Below are 16,304 nucleotides of genomic sequence, written 5' to 3'. Positions count from 1 at the left end.
CAATGTGTTTTCATTAGAATTAACTAAATTGTTCCTGATTTTCCGTTTATATTACGTATGGAAGATGTACACGTAAAACCGATCTAATCCGGCTGAAACGTCGATATATGCAATAAAAACAGAACTTCTCCCCTTTCCAATATCTTACTCAGTATTTTAACGAGAAACAAATAGTTGATTGAAAATGAAGTGTTTAAGGTTAATTTCTAATCAATTATGTGTTTGCATCATTTTTATCGTATATTTAATGAATTAATAGCAATAAACTGAAAATTCACAATAACGTGGAAAAACAGCAAAATATTGCCTAATTCGATGATATTTTGTTTATATCACATAAAGGAAAAGGGGATGATAAACGTCAAAATATTGCTGAATTCGATGATTTTTAGTACGAAACAAAATGCAAGAAAACTTGCTTAAAATGCAATATTATGCGAAAATCTGAGATTTGAAGGCCAAATCACATATCGTGATACTACATGAAATAGTATTGAAATATTGGTGTAAATGAATATATTTACGTAATATCAAACTACATGAAAAACGTGAAAAAGTCATTATTATGCCAAATTTGAGGATTTTACTTCGAATCATAGAGCGACGTTCGTATTTTTTAGACCCTAGAAAAGACGTATAAAGATGTTGCTTCCAATACAAATGATAAAAATCAATGTGTTTTAATTACACTTAACTAAAATGTTCCTGATTTTCGGTTTATATTACCGATGGAAGATGTACATGTAAAACCGTTCTAATCCGGGTCAAACGTCGATATTTGCAATAAAAACAGAACTTCTCCCCTTTTCAATATCTTTCTCAGTATTATAACGAGAAACAAATAGATGATTGAAAATTAAGTATTTAAAGTTATTTTCTGATTAATTATGTGTTTGCATAATTTTTATCGTATAATTAATGAATTAATAACAATAAACTGAAAATTCACAAAAAAATGGAAAAACTGCAAAATATTGCCTAATTCGATGATATTTTGTTTAAATCACATAAAGGAAAAGGGGATGATAAAGGTCAAAATATTGCTAAATTCGATGATTTTTAGTACAAAACAAAATGCAAGAAAACTTGCATAAAATGCAATATTATGCGAAAATCTGAGATTTGAAAGCTAAATCACATATCGTGATACTACATGAAATAGTATCGAAATATTGGTAAAAATGAATATATTTACGTAATATCAAACTACATGAAAAACGTGAAAAAGTCATTATTATGCCAAATTTGAGGATTTTAACTTCGAATCCTAGAGCGACGTTCGTATTTTTTAGACCCTAGAAAAGACGTATAAAGATGTTGCTTCCAATACAAATGATAAAAATCAATGTGTTTTCATTAAACTTAACTAAAATGTTCCTGATTTTCGGTTTATATTACCGATGGAAGATGTCCACGTAAAACCGTTCTAATCCGGCTGAAAGTCGATATTTGCAATAAAAACAGAACTTCTCCCTTTTCAATATCTTACTCAGTATTTTAACGAGAAACAAATAGATGATTAAAAATGAAGTATTTAAGGTTATTTTCTGATCAATTATGTGTTTGCATCATTTTTATCGTATATTTAATGATTTAATAACAATAAACTGAAAATTAACAAAAACGTGCAAAAACTGCAAAATATTGCCTAATTCGATGATATTTTGTTTAAATCACATAAAGGAAAAGGGGGATGATAAAGGTCAAAATATTGCTAAATTCAATGATTTTTAGTACAAAACAAAATGCAAGAAAACTTGCTTAAAAATGCAAAATTTGCGAAATTCTGAGATTTGAAGGCCAAATCACATATCGTGAGAAAACATTAGGTAGTATCGAAATATTGGTAAAAACGAATATATATACGAAAAATCACACTACATGAATAACGTGAAAAAGGTCACTATATTACCATATTTGAGGATTTTACCTTCAAATCATAGAGCGAGGTTTCGTATTATTTAGATCCAAGAAAAGACATATGACAATGTTGTTTCAAATACAAATGATAAAAATCAATGTGTTTTCATTAGAATTAACTAAATTGTTCCTGATTTTCCGTTTATATTACCGATGGAAGATGTACACGTAAAACCGATCTAATCCGGCTGAAACGTCGATATATGCAATAAAAACAGAACTTCTCCCCTTTCCAATATCTTACTCAGTATTTTAACGACAAACAAATAGTTGATTGAAAATGAAGTGTTTAAGGTTAATTTCTAATCAATTATGTGTTTGCATCATTTTTATCGTATATTTAATGAATTAATAGCAATAAACTGAAAATTCACAATAACGTGGAAAAACAGCAAAATATTGCCTAATTCGATGATATTTTGTTTATATCACATAAAGGAAAAGGGGATGATAAACGTCAAAATATTGCTGAATTCGATGATTTTTAGTACGAAACAAAATGCAAGAAAACTTGCTTAAAATGCAATATTATGCGAAAATCTGAGATTTGAAGGCCAAATCACATATCGTGATACTACATGAAATAGTATTGAAATATTGGTGTAAATGAATATATTTACGTAATATCAAACTACATGAAAAACGTGAAAAAGTCATTATTATGCCAAATTTGAGGATTTTACTTCGAATCATAGAGCGACGTTCGTATTTTTTAGACCCTAGAAAAGACGTATAAAGATGTTGCTTCCAATACAAATGATAAAAATCAATGTGTTTTCATTACACTGAACTAAAATGTTCCTGATTTTCGGTTTATATTACCGATGGAAGATGTACATGTAAAACCGTTCTAATCCGGGTCAAACGTCGATATTTGCAATAAAAACAGAACTTCTCCCCTTTTCAATATCTTTCTCAGTATTATAACGAGAAACAAATAGATGATTGAAAATTAAGTATTTAAGGTTATTTTCTGATCAATTATGTGTTTGCATAATTTTTATCGTATATTTAATGAATTAATAGCAATAAACTGAAAATTCACAAAAAAATGGAAAAACTGCAAAATATTGCCTAATTCGATGATATTTTGTTTAAATCACATAAAGGAAAAGGGGGATGATAAAGGTCAAAATATTGCTAAATTCAATGAATTTTAGTACAAAACAAAATGCAAGAAAACTTGCTTAAAAATGCAAAATTTGCGAAATTCTGAGTTTTGAAGGCCAAATCAATCATCGTGAGAAAACATTAGGTAGTATCGAAATATTGGTAAAAACGAATATATATACGTAAAATCACACTACATGAATAACGTGAAAAAGGTCACTATATTACCAAATTTGAGGATTTTACCTTCAAATCATAGAGCGAGGTTTCGTATTATTTAGATCCAAGAAAAGACATATGGCAATGTTGTTTCAAATACAAATGATAAAAATCAATGTGTTTTCATTAGAATTAACTAAATTGTTCCTGATTTTCCGTTTATATTACCGATGGAAGATGTACACGTAAAACCGATCTAATCCGGCTGAAACGTCGGATGCAGAGGCTCAAGAGAGCAGAGGCTCTCTTGAGCCTCTGCATCCCTCTCTTGAGCCTCTGCATCACTCCCAAGAGCCTCTGCATCCCTCTCTTGAGCCTCTGCATCATTCCCAAGAGCCTCTGCATCCCTCTCTTGAGCCTCTGCATCATTCCCAAGAGCCTCTGCATCCCTCTCTTGAGCCTCTGCATCACTCCCAAGAGCCTCTGCATCCCTCTCTTGTGCCTCTTCATCCCACACTTGAGCCTTTGCATCACTCTCTTAAGCCTCTGCATCCCCCTCTTGAGCCTCTGCGTCACTCTCAAGAGCCTCTGCATCCCTCTCTTGTGCCTCTGCTTCCTTCACTTGAGCCTCGGCATCCCTCTCTTGAGCCTCTGCATCCCTCTCATGAGCCTCGGCATCCCTCTCTTAAGCCTCTGGATCACTCTCTTAAGCCTCTGCATCACTCTCGTAAGCATCTGAATCACTCTGTTGAGCCTCTGCATCACTCTCTTGAGCCTCTGCATCATTCTCTTCAGCCACTGCATCCCTCTCTTAAGCCTCTGCATCATTCTCTTCAGCTTCTGCATTCCTCTTTTAAGCCTGGGCATCACTCTCTTGATCCTCTGCATCCCTCTCCTAAGCCTCTGCATCAATCTCTTAAGCCCTTGCATCATTCTCTTGTGCCTCTGCAGCACTCTCTTGAACCTCTGCATCACTCTCTTAAGCCTCTGCATCTCTCTCTTTTGCTTCTGCATCCCTCTCTTGAGACTCTTCATCCCTCTCTTGAGCCCCTGCATCCCTCTCTTGAGCCTCTACATCCCTCTCTTGAGCCTCTGCATCCCTCTCTTAAGCCTCTACATCACTCTCTTGAGCCTTTGCATCACTCTCTTGAGCCTCTGCATCCCTCTCTTATGCCTCTGCAACACTCTCTTCAGCCTCTGCATCACTCTCTTAAGCCTCTGCATCCCTCTCTTGAGCCTCTGCATCCCTCTCTTAAGCCTCTGCAACACTCTCTTCAGCCACTGCACCACTCTCTTGAGCCTTTGCATCACTCTCTTGAGCCTCTGGATCCCTCTCTTAAGCCTCTGCAACACTCTCTTCAACCTCTGCATCACTCTCTTAGGCCTTTGCGTCCCACTCTTGAGCCTCTACGTCTTCTCTAGAGCCTCTGCATCCCTCTCTTGTGCCTCTGCATCCCTCACTTGAGCCTCTGCATCCCTCGTTTGAGCCCCTGCTTACCCCTCTTGAGCCTCTGCATCCCTCTCTTGAGCCCCTGCATCCCTCTCTTGAGCCTCTGCATCCCTCGCTTGAGCCTCTGCCTCCCTCTCTTAAGCCTCTGCATTACTCTCTTAAGCCTCTGCATCACTCTCGTAAGCCTCTGGATCACTCTCTTGAGTCTCTACATCCCTCTCTTGAACTCCTGCATCCCTCTCATGAGCCTTTGCATCCCTCTCTTGAGCCTTTGCATCACTCTCTTAAGCCTCTGCATCCCTCTCTTGAGCCCCTGCATCACTTCCAAGAGCCTCTGCATCCCTTACTTGTGCCACTGCATCCCTCACTTGAGCCTTTGCATCCCTCTCTTGAGCCTCTGCATCCCTCTCTTGAGCCTCTGCATCCCTCTCTTAAGCCTCTGCATCACTCTCTTAAGCCTCTGCATCACTCTCTTAAGCCTCTGAATCACTCTCTTGAGCCTCTGCATCACTCTCTTGAGCCCTTGCATCCCTCTCTCAAGCCTCTGCATCACTCTCTTGAGCCTCTGCATCACCCTCTTAAGCCTATGCATTACTCTCTTGAGCCTCTGCATCCCTCTCCTAAGCCTCTGCCTCACTCTCTTAAGCCTCTGTATCGCTCTCTTGAGCCTCAGTATCCGTCTCTTGAGCCTCTGCAACACTCTCTTCAGCCTCTGTATCACTCTCTTAAGCCTCTGAATCCCTCTCTTGAGGCCTCTGCATAACTCTCTCGAGTCTCTGCATCACTCTCTTGAGCCTCTGCATCACTCTCTTAAGCCTCTGCATCACTCTCGTAAGCCTCTGAATCACTCTCTCGAGCCTCTGCATCACTCTCTTGTTCCTCTGCATCACTCTCTTGAGCCTCTGCATCACTCTCTTGAGCCTCTGCCTCACTCTCTAGAGCCTCTGCATCACTCTCTTCAGCCTCAGCATCACTCTCTTAAGCCTCTGCTTCCCTCTCTTGATGCTCTGCATCACTCTCTTGAGCCTCTGCATTACTCTCTTAAGCCTCTGCATCACTCTCGTAAGCCTCTGAATCACTCTCTTGAGCCTCTGCATCACTCTCGTGAGCCCCTGCATAACTCACATGAGCCTCTGCATCACTCTCTTGTGCCCCTGCATCCCTCTCTTGAGCCTCTGCATCACTCACTTGAGCTTCTGCATTACCCTTTTAAGCCTCTGCATCGTTCTTTTGAGCCTCTGCATCGCTTTCTTAAGCCTCTGCATCAATCTCCTAAGCCTTTGCATCACTCTCGTAAGCCTCTGAATCACTCTCCTGAGCCTCTGCATCCCTCTCTTGAGCCTCTGCATCACTCTCAAGAGCCTCTGGATCCCTCTCTTGTGCCTCTTCATCCCTCACTTGAGCCTCTGCATCCCACTCTTGAGCCTCTGCATCCCCCTCTCAAGCCTCTGCATCACTCACTTAAGCCTCTGCATCACTCTCTTAAGCCTCTGAATCACTCTCTTGAGCCTCTGCATCACTCTCTTGAGCCCTTGCATCCCTCTCTCAAGCCTCTGCATCACTCTCTTGAGCCTCTGCATCACCCTCTTAAGCTTCTGCATTACTCTCTTGAGCCTCTGCATCCCTCTCCTAAGCCTCTGCCTCACTCTCTTAAGCCTCTGCATCACTCTCTGGAGCCTCTGTATCCCTCTCTTGAGCCTCTGCATCACTCTCTTCAGTCTCTTCATCCCTCTCTTGAGCCTCTGCAACACACTCTTCAGCCTCTGCATCAATCTCTTTAGCCTCTGAATCCATCTCTAGAGGCCTCTGCATAACTCTCTCGAGTCTCTGCATTACTCTCTTTATTCTCTGCATCACTCTCGTAAGCCTCTGAATCACTCTTTTGAGCCTCTGCATCACTCTGTAGAGCCTCTGCATAACTCTCTTCAGCCTCAGCATCACACTCTTAAGCCTCTGCTTCCCTCTGTTGATCCTCTACATCACTCTCTTGAGCCTCTGCATCACTCTCTTGAGCCTCTGCATCACTCTCTTGAACCCCTGCATCACTCACGTGAGCCTCTGCATCTCTCTCTTGAGCCCCTGCATCCCTCTCTTGAGCCTCTGCATCACTCTCTTGATCTTCTGCATCACCCTTTTAAGCCTCTGCATCACTCTCTTAAGCCTTTGCATCACTCTCGAAAGCCTCTGAATCACTCTCCTGAGCCTCTGCATCCCTCTCTTGAGCCTCTGCTTCACTCCCAAGAGCCTCTGCATCCCTCTCTAGTGCCTCTTCATCCCTCACTTGAGCCTCTGCATATTTGTCTTGAGCCTCTGCATCCCTCTCTTAAGCCTCTGCATCACTCTCCTAAGCCTCTGCATCACTCTCTTAAGCTGCTGAATCACTCTCTTGAGCCTCTGCATCACTCTCTTGAGCCCTTGCATCCCTCTCTCAACCCTCTGCATCACTCTCTTGAGCCTCTGCATCACACTCTTAAGCCTCTGCATTACTCTCTTGAGCCTCTGCATCCCTCTCCTAAGCCTCTGCCTCACTCTCTTAAGCCTCTGCATCACTCTCTTGAGCCTCTGTATTCCTCTCTTGAGCTTCTGCATCACTCTCTTCAGTCTCTTCATCCCTCTCTTGAGCCTCTGCAACACTCTCTTCAGCCTCTGCATAACTCTCTTAAGCCTCTGAATCCCACTCTTGAGACCTCTGCATAACTCTCTCGAGTCCCTGCATCACTCTCTTGATTCTCTGCATCACTCTCGTATGCCTCTGAATCACTCTCTTGAGCCTCTGCATCAGTCTCTAGAGCCTCTGTATCACTCTCTTCAGCCTCAGCATCACTCCCTTAAGCCTCTGCTTCCCTCTCGTGATCCTCTGCATCCCTCTCTTGTGGCTCTTCATCCCTCACTTGAGCCTCTGCATCCCTCTCTTGAGCCTCTGCATCCCTCTCTTAAGCCTCTGCATCACTCTCTTAAGCCTCTGCATCACTCTCTTAAGCCTCTGAATCACTCTCTTTAGCCTCTGCATCACTCTCTTGAGCCCTTGCATCCCTCTCTCAAGCCTCTGCATCACTCTCTTGAGCCTCTGCATCACCCTCTTAAGCCTCTGCATTACTCTCTTGAGCCTCTGCATCCCTCTCCTAAGCCTCTGCCTCACTCTCTTAAGCTTCTGCATCACTCTTTTGAGCCTTTGTATCCCTCTGTTGAGCCTCTGCATCACTCTCTTAAGCCTCTGAATCCCTCTCTTGAGGCCTCTGCATAACTCTCTCGAGTCTCTGCATCACTCTCGCAAGCCTCTGAATCACTCTCTCGAGCCTCTGCATCACTCTCTTGAGCCTCTGCATCACTCTCTAGAGCCTCTGCATCACTCTCTTCAGCCTCAGCATCACTCTCTAATGCCTCTGCTTCCCTCTCTTGATTCTCTGCATCACTCTCTTGAGCCTCTGCATCACTCTCTTAAGCCTCTGCATCACTCTCATATGCCTCTGAATCACTCTCTTGAGCCTCTGCATCATTTTCTTCAGCCTCTGCATCCCTCTCTTAAGCCTCTGCATCATTCTCTTCAGCTTCTGCATTCCTCTTTTAAGCCTGGACATCACTCTCTTGATCCTCTGCATCCCTCTCCTAAGCCTCTGCATCACTCTCTTGAGCCCTTGCATCATTCTCTTGTGCCTCTGCGTCAATCTCTTGAACCTCTGCATCACTCTCTTAAGCCTCTGCATCTCTCTCTTTTGCTTCTGCATCCCTCTCTTGAGACTCTTCATCCCTCTCTTGAGCCCCTGCATCTCTCTCTTGAGCCTCTACATCCCTCTCTTGAGCCTCTGCATCCCTCTCTTAAGCCTCTACATCACTCTCTTGAGCCTTTGCGTCACTCTCTTGAGCCTCTGCATCCCTCTCTTATGCCTCTGCAACACTCTCTTCTGCCTCTGCATCACTCTCTTAAGCCTCTGCATCCCTCTCTTGAGCCTCTGCATCCCTCTCTTAAGCCTCTGCACCACTCTCTTCAGCCTCTGCACCACTCTCTTGAGCCTTTGCATCACTCTCTTTAGCCTCTGGATCCCTCTCTTAAGCCTCTGCAACACTCTCTTCAGCCTCTGCATCACTCTCTTAGGCCTCTGCATCCCTCTCTTGAGCCTCTGCGTCACTCTTTAGAGCCTCTTCATCCCTCTCTTGTGCCTCTGCATTCCTCACTTGAGCCTCTGCATCCCTCGTTTGAGCCCCTGCATACCTCTCTTGAGCCTCTGCATCCCTCTCTTGAGCCCCTGCATCCCTCTCTTGAGCCTCTGCATCCCTCGCTTGAGCCGCTGCATCCCTCTCTTAAGCCTCTGCATTACTCTCTTAAGCCTCTGCATCACTCTCGTAAGCCTCAGAATCACTCTCTTGAGTCTCTACATCCCTCTCTTGAACTCCTGCATCCCTCTCATGAGCCTTTGCATCCCTCTCTTGAGCCTTTGCATCACTCTCTTAATTAAGCCTCTGCATCCCTCTCTTGAGCCCCTGCATCACTTCCAAGAGCCTCTGCATCCCTTTCTTGTGCCACTGCATCCCCTCACTTGAGCCTTTGCATCCCTCTCTTGAGCCTCTGCATCCCTCTCTTGAGCCTCTGCATGCCTCTCTTAAGCCTCTGCATCACTCTCTTGAGCCTCTGCATCACCCTCTTAAGCCTCTGCATTACTCTCTTGAGCCTCTGCATCCCTCTCCTAAGCCTCTGCCTCACTCTCTTAGGCCTCTGCATCGCTCTCTTGAGCCTCTGTATCCCTCTCTTGAGCCTCTGCAACACTCTCTTCAGCCTCTGCATCACTCTCTTAAGCCTCTGAATCCCTTTCTTGAGGCCTCTGCATAACTCTCTCGAGTCTCTGCATCACTCTCGTAAGCCTCTGAATCACTCTCTCGAGCCTCCGCATCACTCTCTTGTCCCTCTGCATCACTCTCTTGAGCCTCTGCATCACTCTCTTGAGCCTCTGCATCACTCTCTAGAGCCTCTGCATCACTCTCTTCAGCCTCAGCATCACTCTCTTAAACCTCTGCTTCCCTCTCCTGATGCTCTGCATCACTCTCTTGAGCCTCTGCATTACTCTCTTAAACCTCTGCATCACTCTCGTAAGCCTCTGAATCACTCTCTTGAGCCTCTGCATCACTCTCGTGAGCCCCTGCATAACTCACTTGAACCTCTGCATCACTCTTTTGAGCCCCTGCATCCCACTCGTGAGCCTCTGCATCACTCACTTGAGCTTCTGCATTACCCTTTTAAGCCTCTGCATCGTTCTTTTGAGCCTCTGCATCGCTTTCTTAAGCCTCTGCATCAATCTCTTAAGCCTTTGCATCACTCTCGTAAGCCTCTGAATCACTCTCTTGAGCCTCTGCGTCCCTCTCTTGAGCCTCTGCATCACTCTCAAGAGCCTCTGGATCCCTCTCTGGTGCCTCTTCATCCCTCACTTGAGCCTCTGCATCCCTCTCTTGAGCCTCTGCATCCCTCTCTCAAGCCTCTGCATCACTCTATTAAGCCTCTGCATTACTCTCTTAAGCCTCTGAATCACTCTCTTGAGCCTCTGCATCACTCTCTTGAGCCCTTGCATCCCTCTCTCAAGCCTCTGCATCACTCTCTTGGGCCTCTGCATCACCCTCTTAAGCTTCTGCATTACTCTCTTGAGCCTCTGCATCCCTCTCCTAAGCCACTGCCTCACTCTCTTAAGCCTCTGCATCACTCTCTGGAGCCTCTGTATCCCTCTCTTGAGCCTCTGCAACACTCTCTTCAGCCTCTGCATCACTCTCTTAAGCCTCTGAATCCCTCTCTTGAGGCCTCTGCATAACAATCTCGAGTCTCTGCATTACTCTCTTTATTCTCTGCATCACTCTCGTAAGCCTCTGAATCACTACCTAGAGCCTCTGCATCACTCTCTAGAGCCTCTGCATCACTCTCTTCAGCCTCAGCATCACTCTCTTAAGCCTCTGCTTCCCTCTCTTGATCCTCTGCATCACTCTCTTGAGCCTCTGCATCACTCTCTTAAGCCTCTGCATCACTCTCGTAAGTCTCTGCATCTCTCTCTTGAGCCTCTGCATCATTCTTTTCATCTTCTGCATCACCCTTTTAAGCCTCTGCATCCCTCTTTTGAGCCTCTGCATCCCTCTCTTAGGCCTCTGCATCACTCTCTTAAGCCTTTGCATCACTCTCGTAAGCCTCTGAATCACTCTCTTGAGCCTCTGCATCCCTCTCTTGAGCCTCTGCTTCACTCCCAAGAGCCTCTGCATCCCTCTCTAGTGACTCTTCATCCCTCACTTGAGCCTCTGCATATTTCTCTTGAGCCTCTGCATCCCTCTCTTAAGCCTCTGCATCACTCTCTTAAGCCTCTGCATCACTCTCTTAAGCCTCTGAATCACTCTCTTGAGCCTCTGCATCACCCTCTTAAGCCTCTGCATTACTCTCTTGAGCCTCTGCATCCCTCTCCTAAGCCTCTGACTCACTCTATTAAGCCTCTGCATCACTATCTTGAGCCTCTGTATTCCTCTCTTGAGCCTCTGCAACACTCTCTTCAGCCTCTGCATAACTCTCTTAAGCCTCTGAATCCCTCTCTTGAGGCCTCTGCATAACTCTCTCGAGTCCCTGCATCACTCTCTTGATTCTCTGCATCACTCTCGTATGCCTCTGAATCACTCTCTTGAGCCTCTGCATCACTCTCTAGAGCCTCTGCATCACTCTCTTCAGCCTCAGCATCACTCCCTTAAGCCTCTGCTTTCCTCTCGTGATCCTCTGCATCCCTCTCTTGTGCCTTTTCATCCCTCACTTGAGCCTCTGCATCCCTCTCTTGAGCCGCTGTATCCCTCTCTTAAGCCTCTGCATCACTCTCTTAAGCCTCTGCATTACTCTCTTGAGCCTCTGCATCCCTCTCCTAAGCCTCTGCCTCACTCTCTTAAGCCTCTGCATCACTCTTTTGAGCCTTTGTATCCCTCTCTTGAGCCTCTGCATCACTCTCGTAAGCCTCTGAATCCCTCTCTTGAGGCCTCTGCATAACTCTCTCGAGTCTCTGTATCTCTCTCTTGATTTTCTGCATCACTCTCGTAAGCTTCTGAATCACTCTCTCGAGCCTCTGCATCACTCTCTTGAGCCTCTGCATCACTCTCTAGAGCCTCTGCATCGCTCTCTTCAGCCTCAGCATCACTCTCTAAAGCCTCTGCTTCCCTCTCTTGATTCTCTGCATCACTCTCTTGAGCCTCTGCATCACTCTCTTAAGCCTCTGCATCACTCTCATATGCCTCTGAATCACTCTCTTGAGCCTCTGCATCCCTCTCTTAAGCCTCTGCAACACTCTCTTCTGCCTCTGCACCACTCTCTTGAGCCTTTGCATCACTCTCTTGAGCCTCTGGATCCCTCTCTTAAGCCTCTGCAACACTCTCTTCAGCCTCTGCATCACTCTCTTAGGCCTCTGCATCCCTCTCTTGAGCCTCTGCGTCACTCTTTAGAGCCTCTTCATCCCTTTCTTGTGCCTCTGCATCCCTCACTTGAGCCTCTGCATCCCTCGTTTGAGCCCCTGCATACCTCTCTTGAGCCTCTGCATCCCTCTCTTGAGCCCCTGCATCCCTCTCTTGAGCCTCTGCATCCCTCGCTTGAGCCGCTGCATCCCTCTCTTAAGCCTCTGCATTACTCTCTTAAGCCTCTGCATCACTCTCGTAAGCCTCTGAATCACTCTCTTGAGTCTCTACATCCCTCTCTTGAACTCCTGCATCCCTCTCATCCCAGCAAACACAAATCATCTACACAACGTTCGCCTATCTCTTCCCATAGGTGTGGGAATGATTTGCATTGAGAATGGTGCAGGAGAGCCTTTGAGAAACTTTTACTCAAAAAATCCAAACACAAAGGTTTAATTATAAATTGTTTTTCTACAATTATTTTCTTCCAAATGTAAAACAAATAGTTTTTACATGTTTAAATATAAAATTTATTGTGGTTTTTTGTAAAATTCATTAATAAATTGTGAATGATATATATTGGCTGAGTGAAACCTTTAAAATCCATTTAGTTATAATATGAACAGAAAAAAGTAGTTTTCCAAATTTTCTAAAAATCGCTCTTTTTAACACAATTTGACTCCTTATGCATTCCACTAAACACTAATATCATGTTTAAATATATAATTTATGTATTATTCCCTAAGATAATTTATATAAATTATAAAAGTTGCTGGAAAGTGGTGAGAAAGAATCTGAAAACGTTTTGTTGTCTTATATTGGCGTGTTCTTATTAACTAGAGTGAGTAAGAGTGAGCGAGAGTGGGTAAGAGTGAGTAAGAGTGACTGAAGGTGAGTGAGAGTGCCAGAGAGTGTGTAAGTGTGAGTATAAGTAAGAGTGACTGAGAGTAAGAGTGACAGAGTGAGTAAGAGTGAGAGTAAGGGTGACAGAATGAGTAAGAGTGAGAGTAAAGTGATTGAGAGTAAGAGTGATTGGGAGTTAGAGTGAGAGTAAGAGTGATTGAGAGTTAGTGAGAGTAAGAGTGATTGAGAGTAAGAGTGATTGAGAGTAAGAGTGATTGAGAGTAAGAGTGATTGGGAGTAAGAGTGATTGAGAGTAAGAGTGATTGGGAGTAAGAGTGATTGGGAGTAGGAGTTAGAGTGAGAGTAGGAGTAAGAATGAGAATAAGAGTGATTGAGAGTAAGAGTGAGTAAGAGTAAGAATGAGAGTAAGAGTGATTGAGAGTAAGAGTGATTGAGAGTAAGAGTGATTAGGAGTAAGAGTGATTGGGAGTAAGAGTAAGAGTAAGAATGAGAATAAGAGTGATTGAGAGTAAGAGTGATTGGGAGTAAGAGTAAGAGTAAGAATGAGAGTAGGAGTGATTGAGAGTAGGAGTGATTGGGAGTAGGAGTGATTGGGAGTAAGAGTGATTGAGAGTAAGAGTAATTGAGAGTAAGAGTATGAGAGTAAGAGTGAGAGAGTGAGTATGAATGGGTAAGGGTGACTGAGAGTGAGTAAGAGTGACAGAGTATGAATGACAGAGTAAGAGTGATAGAGAGTAAGAGTGACAGAGAGTAAGAGTGACAGAGAGTAAGAGTGACAGAGAGTAAGAGTGACAGAGTAAGAGTGACAGAGAGTAAGAGTGACAGAGAGTAAGAGTGACAGAGAGTAAGAGTGACAGAGAGTAAGAGTGACAGAGTAAGAGTGAGTATGAGAGTGAGTAAGGATGACTGAGAGAAAGAGTGAGTAATAGTGCGTAAGAGTGATTGAGAGTTAGAGTGAGAGTAAGAGTGATTGAGAGTTAATGAGAGTAAGAGTGATTGAGAGTAAGAGTGATTGAGAGTAAAAGTGATTGAGAGTAAGAGTGATTGAGAGTAAGAGTGATTGGGAGTAAGAGTGATTGAGAGTAAGAGTGATTGGGAGTAAGAGTGATTGTGAGTAGGAGTAAGAATGAGAATAAGAGTGATTGAGAGTAAGAGTGAGTAAGAGTAAGAATGAGAGTAAGAGTGATTGAGAGTAAGAGTGATTGAGAGTAAGAGTGATTGAGAGTAAGAGTGATTGGGAGTAAGAGTGATTGAGAGTAAGAGTGATTGGGAGTAAGAGTGATTGGGAGTAGGAGTTAGAATGAGAATAAGAGTGATTGAGAGTAAGAGTAAGAGAAAGAATGAGAGTAAGAGTGATTGAGAGTAAGAGTGATTGAGAGTAAGAGTGATTGGGAGTAAGAGTGATTGGGAGTAAGAGTGATTGGGAGTAAGAGTGATTGGGAGTAAGAGTAAGAGTGAGAGTAAGAATGAGAATAAGAGTGATTGGGAGTAAGAGTAAGAGTAAGAATGAGAGTAGGAGTGATTGAGAGTAGGAGTGATTGGGAGTAGGAGTGATTGGGAGTAAGAGTGATTGAGAGTAAGAGTAATTGAGAGTAAGAGTATGAGAGTAAGAGTGAGAGAGTGAGTATGAATGGGTAAGGGTGCCTGAGAGTGAGTAAGAATGACAGAGTAAGAGTGACAGAGAGTAAGAGTGACAGAGAGTAAGAGTGACAGAGAGTAAGAGTGACAGAGTAAGAGTGACAGAGAGTAAGAGTGACAGAGAGTAAGAGTGACAGAGAGTAAGAGTGACAGAGTAAGAGTGACAGAGAGTAAGAGTGACAGAGAGTAAGAGTGACAGAGAGTAAGAGTGACAGAGTGTAGGAGTGACAGAGTAAGAGTGACAGAGAGTAAGAGTGACAGAGAGTAAGAGTGACAGAGAGTAAGAGTGACAGAGAGTAAGAGTGACAGGGAGTAAGAGTGACAGAGTAAGAGTGACAGAGAGTACGAATGACAGAGAGTAAGAGTGACAGAGAGTAAGAGTGACAGAGAGTAAGAGTGACAGAAAGTAAGAGTGACAGAGTAACAGTGACAGAGTAAGAGTGACAGAGAGTAAGAGTGACAGAGAGTAAGAGTGACAGAGAGTAAGAGTGACAGAGAGTAAGAGTGACAGAGTAAGAGTGACAGAGAGTAAGAGTGACAGAGTGTAAGAGTGACAGAGTAAGAGTGACAGAGTAAGAGTGACAGAGAGTAAGAGTGACAGAGAGTAAGAGTGACAGAGTAAGAGTGACAGAGTAAGAGAGTGAGAGTGATTTTGAGAGAGTTAAGAGTGTGAGGTGTGAGAGGGTAGCAGGCCAGGGAGGCAGGATGTGTGGTCACAGGCGAGGCCTAGGCCTCGTGATCTCTAATGTTGGTTTTTATATATATATGGGATTTTTTGTCCTGTTTCAAATTATAATTATTTAGCAGGAATGTAATAAGATATTGCACAGTATTAATGTGACAATAATATATGCATTATTTCCTTGATAATCAAACTTGTTGTTCAAAGATAATATACAATCTTTGAAGGAAACATTTTGAGAGCGCGAGCTGGCAACACTGGGCTGGTGGGTGAGAGAGACATATGGTTAGTTTTGCTCAGACCTTCAGTGGTGAAGGGTGTGTCCCAGCTGGCCGCCACCCGCCGCCACCCGCCGCCACCCGCCGCCCACCACCAGCCGCCACCCGCCACCACCCACCACCAGCCGCCACCCGCCACCAGCCACCGCCACCCACCACCGCCACTCACCACCCGCCGCCACCACCCACCACCAGCCGCCACCCGCCACCACCCACCACCAGCCGCCAGCCGCCACCCACCCCCAGCCGCCACCCACCACCACCCACCACCAACCGCCACCCGCCACCACCTGGTTGATACCTGGTTGATACCTGGTTGATGGGGTTCTGGGAGTTCTTCTACTCCCCTAGCCCGGCCCGAGGCCAGGCTCGACTTGTGAGAGTTTGGTCCACCAGGCTGTTGCTTGGAGCGGCCCGCAGGGCCACGTACCCACCACAGCCCGGCTGATCCGGAACTTCTCTTAGAAAACCGTCCAGTTTTCTCTTGAAGATGTCCACGGTTGTTCCGGCAATATTTCTTATGCTCGCTGGGAGGACGTTGAACAACCGCGGACCCCTGATGTTTATACAGTGCTCTCTGATTGTGCCTATGGCACCTCTGCTCTTCACTGGTTCAATCTTGCATTTTCTTCCATATCGTTCACTCCAGTACGTTGTTATTTTACTGTGTAGATTTGGGACCTGACCCTCCAGTATTTTCCATGTGTATATTATTTGGTATCTCTCTCGTCTCCTTTCTAGAGAGTACATTTGGAGAGCTTTGAGACGATCCCAATAATTTAGGTGTTTTATCTCGTCTATGCGTGCCGTATAT

The sequence above is a fragment of the Procambarus clarkii genome, chromosome 90, assembly GCF_040958095.1.
Source record: "Procambarus clarkii isolate CNS0578487 chromosome 90, FALCON_Pclarkii_2.0, whole genome shotgun sequence".
NCBI lineage: Eukaryota > Metazoa > Arthropoda > Malacostraca > Decapoda > Cambaridae > Procambarus > Procambarus clarkii.
This window is presented reverse-complemented; position numbering follows the sequence as displayed.